The sequence below is a fragment of the Vanellus vanellus genome, assembly GCF_965231255.1.
Source record: "Vanellus vanellus genome assembly, chromosome: 4".
NCBI classification, from domain to species: Eukaryota; Metazoa; Chordata; class Aves; order Charadriiformes; family Charadriidae; genus Vanellus; species Vanellus vanellus.
Genome location: NC_138909.1, coordinates 9,689,175 through 9,703,254, shown reverse-complemented (window position 1 = coordinate 9,703,254; position 14,080 = coordinate 9,689,175). Strand labels below are relative to the sequence as shown.

At 39.4% G+C, this 14,080-nt stretch overlaps 1 long non-coding RNA gene across 1 annotated transcript; it reads right to left on the bottom strand.

Annotated features, from left to right (window-relative positions):
• Positions 1-6,874: 6,874 nt before the first annotated feature.
• LOC309670855 lies at positions 6,875-13,739 on the bottom strand. The gene is made up of 3 exons (XR_014269058.1): positions 13,651-13,739; positions 8,624-8,714; positions 6,875-6,943 (listed from the first exon to the last, which is right to left on the bottom strand). It is a non-coding gene; the product is annotated as an uncharacterized lncRNA (long non-coding RNA).
• Between the last annotated feature and the right edge of the window lie 341 nt (positions 13,740-14,080).

Sequence of the window (14,080 nt, the reverse complement as noted above, 5' to 3'; positions counted from 1 at the left end):
ACAAATCAGCAAACCAAGTGGTGACTCATTTGAACGTAGAAAACGTCAGAGGAGACACTACGGCTCAAGCCTCGCTATTCAAAGGCAGGTAAATCACATAACTGCTTGCCACAGAGCGATGCCTATTTCCTTTAGAGGTTCATCAGGCACTGGTTCTTATTCTCAAAGAACTCAAGCAAAAATAATAAACAATAAGGCAAAGAGACCCTGAGAGATGGACTCCGTTGTAACAAAACAAACAAACAGTGGAATATAATAATAAAGCAGCCCACCTGTCTTCAATTCCTCTTCTTCCTAATGCGATGCGGATTATACAATCCAAGTGTCCTATATGCTGTGTGAATGCTCATCCTTGGGACCGTGCAGTGTCTCGCTTTCTTTTCCTCCTGTCTAGTAATACGGGCATCTCTGGGGGTAGCAGCAATGATGAGTTTGTACTCAGCCACAACAGCGTAAAGAATGGCCTCGTGCTTTCTACCATTTTGTCACAAGATATCTCTGCTGAAGAAGCTCAGGCATAGCGCACTGGATGGGTACTCTATTACCTTCCGATGACAGACGTCTAAAACCAAGACCTCCTTATCTCATACATGCATGTGTGCACATCAAGCTTGAATGATCAGGAGAGGGAGATCCAGTTCCTTCCCACTGCTTCCACATGGGAGCTGTCGCACAGCTGAAAATAGTAGTAACGCTTCAACATAACGGATGACACATCGGTTCTGCCGTTACTTTTCCTCGGACTTCTTGGTGCTGGGTAAAGAACAAGGATTGTGCTGGCATTGCGAACTCTTTCTCAAGCAAAAAGAATTGCAGCTGGGTCCTCCATTATCATGCAGAAAGAAGCAGGAAAGGGCTGTGATTTGAGATACGCATTCTGGGGCTTGAGTCTCTGAATTTATGAGCGCTTTCAGTGCTTGCTAATTCCAGGGGAAGCAGGCAATGCCTTGCACTCCACAGGAAGTTGAGCCCTTATTTACACTAATATCAGCTTTTATCTTTTAACATAACATTTATGCCTGTGCAATCACAGAAGAGATTTTCAAACCTGAAATTTTTTGACTGCAGATGAATTACTGTAATTACATCTCACTAAAGCAATGACAAAATACTACTTTCTTAGCTATGAAGAAAAAAGCTATAAAGAGAAAAGGCTTTTCCATGCCTGAAAATGAATCATACTTGTGAATGCATTCCCTGGACTCAGTTAAATTCTGAAACATCATGCGTGGGCAGTATTTATGACTAGGAAAAAGACAATAAACAGTGTAGATACCCAGTCAACCCTTCCTTTAACCAAGGAAATTGCTAGCCTGGGAACTTACTTCTCTTAACAGGGATGACCTGATGAACACAGTCATTAAGATTTGAGAAAATACCAGGCATGCTGCACCTCCTTACTGTATTGGCTCTTTTATTTAAACTGTAGAACTGAAATCACTTGCCAACTTTAACAGCAGCTAAAAGAGATACCTACGGGGTGGGGGTACTAAGAAGAAAATCATTATTCCTATTTATTGGATTTTCATATGGACAAAAACGACTATAGGATTTGAAAGCATGTTGGGGAAAAGAATTTGCTAAAGATAGAAAACATGGTGGGGCTTTTCTCCAAATTCCCTTGCTGATAAATGAACGCTAATGCTTCAGCCCTTCTAATGAAGACAAGTTTACCATGGAATAAAGTCGTCAATGATGAGCAGAAAATAGAGCATTTGTAAATACAATGTAACACAGAATGATAAAGCACATCCAATTTATGCAAAGATGTGCTTGCAGCACTACGATAAATAATATCCGCATAATCAATTACGGGAAGAAAGACAGACTGAATAAATTGTTTTCTGGCAATTTATGGAAAACAAGCCTAGCACAAAAAGGACAATTTGACTTTAGTCTTTTAACAAGATTGTTTGACGAGCACTAAAACCAAACTTACTAATGATTCAAAGGACGCAATATTTATAACTGTCTATTTTCATGAGCAATAGAAAACTTGAAGTAGGGCAAGAGCAAAATTCTTATTTTTTAAGTTAGGAGGCAGGATATGCAATGTAATAATAGAAAAAAACATATATAATTGCTCTCCCTGTACCTGCGATTCTGTCTTTTAAAAACACATGCAGATTGAGAAAGGTGGAAGAGAAAGCTAGAGACATATTTGAGGCTCATCAATAACTCATAATAACAGGATATTATATGTATTTGAGCTCACTATAGTAGATATACGTGTAATGGTTGGATGCTACACCCACTGGTCTCAGTGGGAAAGTTTTTATTGAGCTGAGTGAACCAGCCTTTAAAGAAATTCTGGAACTTCTTTGAAACTGAACTGGGAAAGTTGCAAATTATATCACCGTTCGTTTTCAGAGCCATTTACTTCATGATGCTAAATATCTCTACGATGCATGTAGTGGTTCTAGAAAGCTTCAGTAACTGTTTAGTATACCAAGAAAATTAGAATGAGTGAAAAGCCGTTTAATATCCAGACATTAGCTTTGGAAGACAATGTTACTGAACAGAAACAATTCTCCAACCCCCCACCCTTTCACCAATCAAAATAAAACAAAAATTAAAAAGAAAATATTTGGGAGCCAACAGCAAGTATAATGTTTGCCTGTAAGGATATTCAAACATTTGTTATAATCTGCATAAAACAACTAGATAACCAACATAGAAAACATTTAGCAGTTTATGACCTTCAGTCCATGCAGGACATGAAAATTCACATAACCTCCAGAATCACTTGCCATATAAAACATTCAATGTTTGTAGCACTACTTGCTCTTTTAGTAAATAAAACACTGCTTTTATTTCGGTGTCATTCCAGCCTTATCAAACTCTCTCTCTTCCATTATCCATGGGAAAAGTACAGCCAGGTTCCAGCAGGCTAAAGTTTCTCATTTGTCCTATTTATGTGACACAGCCCTAATTTCATCAGCTAAGCAGATGAAAAAAGAAAATCAATAATCAGTGGATATGACGCTGAGTGTGATGTTTGATTGTGACTGAGAAGAGAGCACGTGAAATCCGGCTCCTTAAAATTTGCTACTGACTTTGGAATTTGGCTGCGCATTTGAACCTACACACATGACGACATCCCTCTTTTAGGGGCTCCGTATCAAATTTTCATCTGTTGCTGTGCAATTTACATGTTTCAAGGTAATCACACCTTGATTAGCCAAGGTCTGATTAATGGAGACACTTGGTTGTTCAGAGGTCTAACATCTCCCGAGAGGTTTCACTTCAGCTCATAAGTCTTCAGGCACTGGTCAGGCTTCGCCGCCTCAGTGCATACGGAGTTACTTCCTGAAGTCTTTACGCCTAATTCAGGACATTAAGATTTCACTGCACAGAGATTTATGGGCTGAAGCGTGGACCTCACATAAAGACTTATGTACTAAAAACCTGAAAAGCAGTTGCTGCTCTCTTTTCCTGACCCCGGCAGTGGTTATGCACAGAGATAGGGGCTATAAAGCACCTAAGCACAGACTTCAAAGCAAGCCGAGCAAGCCCCCAGTATTGGTCCCCAGAGAACCTTTTAGAAGGGCTAGAGAAAGTGGGTGGTGAGGTGCCTGTACACACAGGCTTCGTGTTGGAGAACCTACACCTCGCATAAAGTGTGCATGTGTGAGAGAAGGTTAAAGATTTCCTACGGGTTGGAAACGGCCATGACAATGAGTCGAGGTGTGCACCTTGTACTACACACACAGCAGATCTCTGAAATGGTAGAGCTTCACCTGTGACCGAGAAACACGTGTGACTAAAATGCCCTTGCAATACACTGTGAAAATTCACACTCTGAACATAGTAGACTGAAGCATAAAACCATATGGATTACTTTCTGAAAACAGATAGCAAGGGATAGATCATTGTTTCACAATACTGCTTCAGTGTGTAGGATTTGATTCTGTAATATTGGTAGGAAAAACAGTTTCAGCTTCAATGGAAGCTGACTGGACTCTCCCAAGAGCTGCACTTCTTGTGCAGACTGATACAGCTAGGAAAGTCCCATGGCTTATGCAGAACCAGAAGATTAAGGCCTCAATGAAGCCTTGGCAGAATTTCCAGTGCAAGCACCCATTCTCAGCGTTGTAAGCTCTGAGTATTTGGAGATACAGCCTACTACACTACAGTGAACCTATACTTCAGGTGGAAGACAAAGGCACATGGATATTTCTGGATGGAAAAATCATAGAATCATAGAATGGTTTGGATTGGAAAGGACCTTGAAGATCATTGAGCTCCAACCCCCCAGCCATAGGCAGGGACACCTCCCACTAGACCAGGTTGCCCAAGGCCACGTCCAGCTTGGCCTTCCCTTCATAAAACAATTTTTTTTCCACAAGAAAAAACAAGCCAACATTGTACCTGCTCTATAGAATTACTTCCTCAGAGAATCCTCCATTTCTGAATGCAGCAGGACGCCCCATTTTTTCTGATTGTCCTCAGACTAAATTCTGCAACCCATTTTCCTTTCCAGTCAACTGTACAGTGTCAATGGAAGATTCTTCTGCCACGTAAGCTACAGAAAGCAGTATATATTTTTAGATATTTTCAATAAGAGATAACAAAGTTACACTTTATCATGGTGTTCCTCACTGTAGAGGAACAACGTGAGTAAAACTAGAAAATACCTGATGAATAGATTCACGTTGGCGTACCAGAAGACCGTTAAGCATCTTTGGGAAGGTAAATCCTTCATTTCAGTTTTATGCTGAAGTAAACATGGACAGTAACTTCTTGAGAAACTTCTTACGCAAAGACCCCGCCTAACATGGAAGCACGGAGCAGCCATTTCTGATGCATCCTTCTCCAAGTGTGGACCTTTGGGGAAATAGAACCTGTGTGTGGAAAGGGGTGAGAGGGCTGGGTTAAGCAGAGGTGACAGGGATGCGCCATTACCTTACCAGCACTATTGAAGATTTCTCCAGAAATGAACATAGTCTGAGGCTTCAATGATCTCTGTCACTACGCTGACTTCTGATTGGAGTTACTTAGTGCTACAGAGCTCCCTTTGCAGGGGACACACACTCAGGTTGCTCCCAGAGAAAAGCTTGAGCTTTGGTCCCCCTAAATCATGCTTGTGGGTGGTTGTAAAAAGCACCATCAAAAACTAGGGGGCGTATGAGCTAGGGGACGCTGTTTCCATGATGGATTTGCAAAATCCAAGCAGGTTTCAGACACCTTGATGTCAGGTGTTTGGTTCACACGAGAATTAGGATCAAAATCCCCTACTTTGTTGGAAAAAATGCAAAAATAAAAACTACGTAGATTTCCAGCCCTCTGACCCCATCCACTCCCCCCCTTCCACCAGCAGAGCTACCTGAGCAAAATATTAAAAGAAATAGTCCAGTTTGAGGGCTTAGCAGAGTCATTCACTATCCTGAATTTTGAAAGAAAAAAGTGAGAAATAAGCTGTCATTAGCAACTAAAAATGTTTGCCAACATTGGTAGATGGGATTTTTTTGTCTAGATAAGGCGTATTTTAAGAATTCTAATAACGTCAAGCTGACAGCAGATTGCACTAAGACTGCAACACGTGAGGACAGGAAATAGTTCTGACTCTAGTACCTTCACCTCTGAAACACCACGCGTATGCATTTTGCTGGTTCCTGCGAGCTTCCTTGTGAACAAATCATCCACACAATTACTCAAGAGGACGAGAAGAGGGGAAAAAGAGGGGGTTAGGGGACATATTTTGTGATGTGCATAAGACAGCATTAGTGTTCTAATAAACTTTTTTTAAAGCTAATATCAAAACCTAACAAAGGCATATTAAACATAAGACATGCAAGGGAATAAATGAAAATAAGTGGAGAAGCTAAACATTGATTTCCTTTCATGCAATTCTGGTGGTGAGCATTATTTCATTATGTGTTTTGCCTCTAAAAAGATGCGCGACCCAATCATGTAGAGAAGATCTATGCTGCCGTAAAGACACTCTGAAGCTGACTACCTGTGAAAACTCACACAAGGCAACTTTAGAGGCAGCGTTAAAAAAAAATAAAAACACTCAACAGCATGAAGTAGCCAGAATAGCATGAGCGTTGATTTATTTCGCTTGCTAACAGTACTTCTTGAGATCGTGGGTATATCCTAGCAGTAGTTTGTGAAGTTACTCCCACAATATAAACTGAGAGATCTGATCATCCTAAAATAGAGGCAGCAAAAGTCATTAAGTCCACCACTCATCTTTCAGCTGCAATTATTGGAATACAATTAGCAGTGGCCATATTTTAGTGTAGCTTCCTAGGTTCCCTGTCCTGGATGGAGAAGCAGCTTGGTAAGAAATGCTCAAAGACATCCTTGAATACCCTTCACCGGAGTTGCCTTGTGTGTTCCTTACCGGCAGCCAAGGATCTGGGCCATTAAGTTCAAAGAATAAAACCTACTCGAACTTTTCCATTTAATGTTAATTTATAATTGAAATTTTATGGAATTACAAAAGCTTCACTATCTTTATTAAAAATAAGTACATTTATTAAAATCTGAAACTGCAGCAAGGAGATTCCGGGTTGAATATTTCATTAATGTAATTTTTCTTTTTTATTTTAAAAGAAAACTCTTGGGGAAATTTAGTGAAGGCAAGGTCTTTACGTCCCACTTCAAGAAAGTACCCAAATACTACGAATAGAAAATTATTACTTTAGTGAGACATTGAATGTAGTCTGAGGTAAACTTCCACACAGGTTCCTTGTCAGAGCCTAAACTTGAGAAAGACATTTTTCATAGTTTGAGAAAATGCTGTATAAATATTCCTCTACGTACCTTGTCATATATTCCACTGTAGCATATTCTAGCATCCTTTTTTTTTTTTTTTTTTTTTTTACATTGACCTGCTCACACAAGGGATAACGATGTGATTAGCTACATTTTCATTTAATTCTCATGTCTTAGGAGGTGATAGGTCTGGTCCATTAGCACAAGGTTCTTTTCTCTGCTGGAATTTGCATATAGTTAAGAAAAAAAAGTTTAATGTTAATATTGCAGCTAACAAGATATGACAATTTTAAAAACAATTGTTGTGAAAAAATAAAATCTCTGACACTTCAAAGCAGGAATGTTTTCCACAAGAGAAGAATCCATAATGCATGCAGAAAACTGAAGGGATGCTGCGGATGTAGAGTCTGAAAGATTTTGAAGCATTGCTACAGACTGCAGGAACAACTAAGTGCTGTCTGACATGGGGACCAGTGCTGTCAGTTATGCAGTTCTTCTCACCTCTTGGCGATTTTTCTTACTTTATAATTCTGAAAAGCAAATCAGATATATAGTTTGACCATCCTGCAGGGAACTGTGGTTTTAATAAATGATCCAGAGCTCAAAAAATTTCAGTTGGTATTTGTAGACTTACTCTTTAACATACTGGAAAAAAAAACAAACCCAAGGTCTGGAGCGTTTTGGTGACTTGTAAAGCAGAACAGCATATATTTTCTAGAAAATGAAAACTGAAAGGGAATAAACCCCAATTTCAGCAGTGGAGAGAATGAAAAAAGGTATTAGGGTTGGTACAACCCCAAAAAGCTGTACGCAAAACCAAAAGTTATTTCCAGGAACATCATATCAGAGTAGGTATAAGGAAGAAGTTTTTTTTTACAGTGGGAGTGGTGAGACACTGGCCCAGGTTGCCCAGAGAGGTGGTAGATGGCCCATCCCTGGAAACATTCAAGGTCAGGTTGGACGGGGCTCTGAGCAACCTGATCTCGTTGCAGACTTCCCTGCTCATTGCAGGGGGGTTGGACTAGATGGTCCCCTCCAACTCAAACCATTCTATGATCCCGTGATGCCCTCACTCTTCTTAATGCATGGAGATTTCTCAATAGGCTTGGGTAACATGACTGAGATTAATTATTTTAGAGAAGGAAACAGCCATTCGCAGGGAATCTAGCACAGTGCTCATGCTGTCTAGTCACTAACGTACAAAAGACGGTGCCACTTCTCATTACATTGGAAAAGTTTTCTGTTTGTACATGTCACGCCAGCACAGTGGGACCTGTGGCTCCTAGGAGCACGGCTCCTAGGAGCAACTGCAATATAAATAACGACAAGAGCACCTGCAAGGACCTAACCGCACCCAGAGCTTCTTTTTAACTGGTGCAGTTTTGCTACTTTTAGTGAAGCTACCGCAATTTAAACCAGCTGAGAATCTGACTCAGCGTCCCGAGTCCTTCCATTGTGCGAGTAAAATAACTTCTAAAAATTACAGCATCAGAAAATGTGATGGTCTGAAAGTATACCGGTTTTAATACAATGTTTCTAAAACAATCTGAAAGGACTTCAGTTTTCAAGAAAAACTAGATAAGGGGCATTTTCTCACCTTCTATATTAAACTAATAATGCTCCCAGAAAGTTAAAAATACTTTTTTCTCACAGTTGCCCTCCTCGAGTTTCTGGTTAGTTTAATTCATATACAGAAGCAATGGAGGTTTTGAAAAAGCTATAGCAGTTTGAAAATAGATAAAACAGACTGAAAGGGGACAACTTGAATACAGAACTTGAGATCATATGTATGCGGCTAGATCCCTACACAGATCCCTTTACAAGAGCGTGTACTTTTTAATATGCTTATTGAGAAATAAGCATTTGTAGAGTTAGGATCAGAACGGGTGGATATACTCACCGATTTCCCACATCCCCCTCTCTTGCAGTCTTGTTTCGCTGTTGTTTGGGGGCTTCTTGTTTATGTAGTGTCCGATCCTTTTGCCCGTCTCCTGTAACCACAATGGGTATCATTGATATTACATCCTAGCCCCTACCTCAGCTGTCTTTAGGCTCCGAAACCTTTGATTTCTCATAATGTCACAAGTAAAAACTGAACTTGCCCCATGAATTTCAATGGTCGCTTAAAACATTTTTTTCTTTTACTGCTAGGGCTTCCAGGATATTTGCTGTTTGATGTTGAGAAGTATGGACATGTAAAGAAAAGATCAAAGTACACTCCTGGTTAATAAAACTCAGCAAAAGTTACTGCACAAAATGCTGGTAAAATTAGACTTCATCAAAGAATCATGGATGGCTAAGGATCAAGGGGAAACATTAAAAATCAGGGTAGAAATATTTTTTAAAAAGCAGAAGAAGAAGGAAGAAAAAATTGGTTTTAGAAGGGCAGTGGGGAAAGATGCTACCCATCATTATCTAATGTCATATTTTCATTTCCACCCTGATTTACAGATAAAGTGCTGCAGGGTAGATTAGAAAATCCATAGCTTAATAATATTAGTGGTAGTCAATGAGCATGTCTTCTGAATGAAAAGATACAATATTTACATTTGATATCATAATACTTCATAGTTAGATCAGATCTTAAAATACGGACAAAATATAATCTTCTTTTCAAGAACAGCAGCAGCAAAAGCTTTACAAAATAAGACGTTTAGTTATAAACATTTATTTTAAATGTCTTGTTTATTTTTATTTTAGAAAAAAGGAAAGAACTACTTTAAAGTAGCCCACTTTTTTTCCTTTTTAAGGAGTTCATTAGATGGGTTATGTGTGAGAAAGTAACGCTATGTTCCATATTAGACTACTGCTACTTTTAGTCTAGCATTGTCCAATACCATCTGTTCGAAGCATTCATGTAAGAGATATTATTGAAAAATTTAGAATAACTAATTAAGAAATAACTCATTCCATAGGAAAATTACATGTCTAACCCTCACATCTGAGACTGTATGCCCTACACGATCAATCTGAAATCCTATTTATGATAGTATAAGTTATTCTAAGTTTCCCTGTTACTGCTGTAAATGACGAGCCTTTCCCAACAATACTGTTAACAGTATTTTCTGGCGATGAGTTTCACGTGTTAACTATGTTGTGTGAGGTGTGGTTCCTCTCACATGTTTTAATTGCCACTTTCAGTTTGAACATGTTCTTGCATGAAGAATGAACGAATGCTTGAGTTACTCTACCCATACTTGTCTTTACTCCTACAAATCTAGTCTTCAACTTTTAACGAAATATTTTTGTCTGTCTCTCTGCAGTAATACAGAACACTGCAAATATTTTTTGTCACCCTTTTGTATTCCACCTGGGCAATCCAAATAGGACACAGAATTCAAGGCGAAAACACCGCTGATTTTATAAAACTGTTCTGTTCCACTGTTGACTGACTGTGCTTCCTCCAGTTCTTGAACTGAGGAACTGAACTCTACTGGCTTGGCTGTAACTGGGTGCTGAACAGGTGTTTCGTTACACTTGTCCCAAAAGATGTTAATTTTTTTCTCTAGATAAGCAAGACACTGACAAGTGGAATAGATTGCATCTGACAGGTGGGAACTTTATTAAACTAATCCCAAAGGAAAAGTAAAGAGAGGTGAAATAGCGCGGTCCTCCTCTGTAATGATCACAAAGTGCTATTTAAAGAGTCCAGTCCAGTAAGACTACAGAATTTGCACACAAGTGTAGGATGATGACACTGAGCTTTCTCTGCAGAGCCCCAGAGCAAAGATTCATTGGCTTTAAGAGCCCAGGGGTCTTCATCTCTTCAGATGAGGATTGAGAAAGCCGGTGGCATTCACTCGGAGTGAGTGAAAACTAAAGCCGTGCACAGTCCCAGCCCTGCCTCTCAAACTGCCTCCGCACCCCAGCTGCTGTGCGGGAGCTGAAAAGAAAAAAATGTCTTGTCCAGTGAGAAATTAATTTTTTCTGACCCTGGAAAAACCATCCTGTCAGAGTCTAGAACGTGCTGGAAAACCAGTGTTTCCCTAAGAGAACTATAAGAACAAAGGAGGAATAAGGTAATGCCACTAGGTGGAGTAAAAACAGGCTTCCCGTTCTTCTGGGGAGCTACGGAAAAGCCAGTTGACATCCCTCAAAGACCAACCCATTACTGCTTTGAACTGTGAGGATGGCTCTCCCCTCCTACATTGATTACTCATCACAGGGAAGATAAAATGAACGAAAACTTGTGGCAGTCACACAGAGTCAAAGCGCTGTGGGCATTTCCTTGCAAACCCCTTGCCCACAGAATTCATATTCCTACAGTCTGTCCATCCTGCATTAATCAAACAAAAGCTGCTACTTTGCCATGTTAGAAGGGGTAAATATTTCCCAAACTGAGACAGTTAATTTAGATGGCAGCAGCAGAGATGACTATTCTTAGTCTTTCATTGCATTTTGAACAGTGATTTCAATTGCTGTCAATGAAACTCAGAATGATATGATGAGGATGTTCTTTCTTTGATCTTTCTCCCAACAGACTATGCAAAGGAATCAGGAATCATCCAATGTTCATGTGTGAATTTGTTATTTTTGATGATTAACATTTAACTACGAAAAAAAAAAAAAAAGGTGAGCCGACTCCCTGAAAATTCAGAATGCACCAACCCTCTTTCTGGGAGACATCACTGAGATGAGGTCATCTTTCACTTTCAGTATCACTGTTGCGGATTTAAAGTATTTTTAGTAAAGTTTGCAGAGCTTCTTGGGATTTGGCTCCCCAGGCACAAGCTATGAAAACAAATCGCTTTCAAGCAATTGAATAACTTCCAATATCAGATTCTATGAGTAGAAATAAACAAACAGAGCTTTGTACCCATTTGTGCTGATTCCTGGGGAAGAATCTTATTCAATGGACATTTGGCAATTTGGATTCCAATCCCCTTTTCTTCCTGGTGTGCGGTGATAGCAAAACACAGCACTTTTAACCAGTTACTCGCTACAAATATTTTAGAAACTGTGTTTTTGAATCTGATACATTTTCAAGCAGCTAACTCGGGTGTTATGTAAAGTTCTTCCATACCTCTCCAAATATTTTCTCAGCTTGAGATTTTCCTTTCCTCCCTTTCATTTAAGTATTCTTTCTTTTTCTTTGTTTTTCTGTGTTCCATTTTGCTTCCTTCTTTTCAGTTTTTTAACATACAGTCCATTTCACATTTTCTTCCATCTCTTTCCCTCCTTTTTTCTATTATTTTACTCCTTCCTTTTCCTTCCCTATTTCTCTTGCTTTCTTTGATACTCCACTTCTTTCACTCCATCAATCTATTGATTGACAAGTTGATGTATTGCTTTGAAAGGGTTCTCTAAAATAATTTCAGTACCACAAGAACATTCAGATGTACACAAGGCATGTTCATTTTCAATCCATTAAATTGTCGTTGGAATACTGAAATTGCTGGAGTGCAGTGACAATACTCCATTTTGCTTCTTCAGAGATTGTAAGTTTGCCAAATAGGCACAAATCATGTATACCAGAGTCATAGCCATCAAAATTGCAGTCTGTACTCTGCACTGCTCAAATTAGAGTCTGCTGCCAGATTGTTTGAAAGAATATACAGGAAAGTACACAGCTGTGGCAGTCTCTAACTAAATGAATAATGCAATATCAACATCTGTAGGATTTTTGAAATGCTAAACGTTCAGATATGAAGTCTCTGCTGAGGACACAGATGGTAATGATGTTGTTCTTGCAGTGGTTCCCACCAGAAACGGACAGAGTTCCATAATCAGACCGGACTGTTAATGCCTGAAACAATACTTTCTTTTAGCAGCACTAGCTCTCAATGTATCGCAGAATGATAAATGCTTGCTTTGTGGGTTGCATTTAATTCCAAGCTTTGTTAAGCTAAAGAAATCCAGTAATGAATATGGACATCTTCAAGCACGAATACAGATGCCAACACCAGTTGATAGCACTCAGCAGGTGAATTTAAACTGACAATCCAAGTTAAGGTAGAATAATTGAAATAAATTTTCCATTCGGTGCAAAAAGCATAAGAAGGTCCTATGTTTACCTCAGCAAAACACAAACAACTAAGCAAACTTTTCCTATATGCCCAACAGTATTATTTCACAGGATTAGATATTATTTTTGCTTTTTTAAAACACATCAGCATGCATTGCCTACTGAAAGAATAGAAAGAAATAAAAGCAATCTCTGAATACAAGCAAACAAATATATATGTTCATCATCCAGCAATTTAGGGCACTGATGAAAGAGCACAATGTCTAATAACTTATTCTTTGTCCACTACTTTTTCCCATTAATAAAATTCGTGTTCCAAAAGCATTTAGCAAATACAAAAAGGTACTTTTGCTCAAATTAGATGATGTCCCTGGAGTCAGAAATAAGCTAAAAGAACTGACTGAAAAGCCAAGAGAAAGTTAAGCAGCGTTGAGAGGGAGAGGAATGATAAGAAGCTAATAACGAAAGGAATGACTACATAAAACAAGCCTCTGAGAGAAGGCATGATGTCACCGATCAGCTCGTCTGGACAGTTGTAGTCTGAACACTTGATCCCAGACACAACTTATCTTCTTAGCTGGGATAGGCTCTCCAGAAAGATTGAGGATTATTTCCTTTGTGCACTGACACAGCTGAGACAAGTATATCAGAAATTTTAAAAACTGTGGCCAAACTGAAGAAGAATATTTGGAAAGCTTAAAAGACAGGGGGAAAGGTCAAGATGCTAAATGAGCAATTCCAGGAAGCCTATCCAAAAGAAGCAAAGAAGGAAAAGGATGCATCATTTTCAACAACAGTTCTTGATTAACCCTATAACATAACTTTATGAATTTCAATAACCCCCTCCTCCTTGTTTGTATCAATTTTTAAGAAAAGATCAGAACTTCAGCCAAAAGAAACCTGACATAAACAGCAGTTACCTTTCCTGTTTCAATGCAGGAAACATGGTTTCAACAACTCACCTCTGCGACGCTTGGAGTTCATAACCAGTAGGTTCTTTAAGCAACCGGCTTCGTTTCTCTGGGAAGGGATGAAACATGCTTATTCCTGCAAATGCTCTGCAGCAAAATCTGAAAGGGACAAGGTTTTGCATCAGCCACATTGCTGTCCTCAGGAGCTGCTTAGCAGCTTTGCTGGTCTCACGCGTCCATTGTGCCCAAACTACTTACCTTGCCTTCCGTGTCCTGCGAAGATTGGGAGCCACATGCTTCTGCTGGTTGCTGACAGAGATGTCAGGAGAAGAGGATTCCTATTTTCATTTTGGTTACTTCCCTTTGACTTTGTCTCCTTCAAACGTTCGAGTTGCTGTCCAGAAGGAGGCTGGCTTGGCTCTGGGACTGGTGTCGCCAGCTAAGCGAAGCCTGCAGACAACTGTGCCTTTATCCCTTCAGC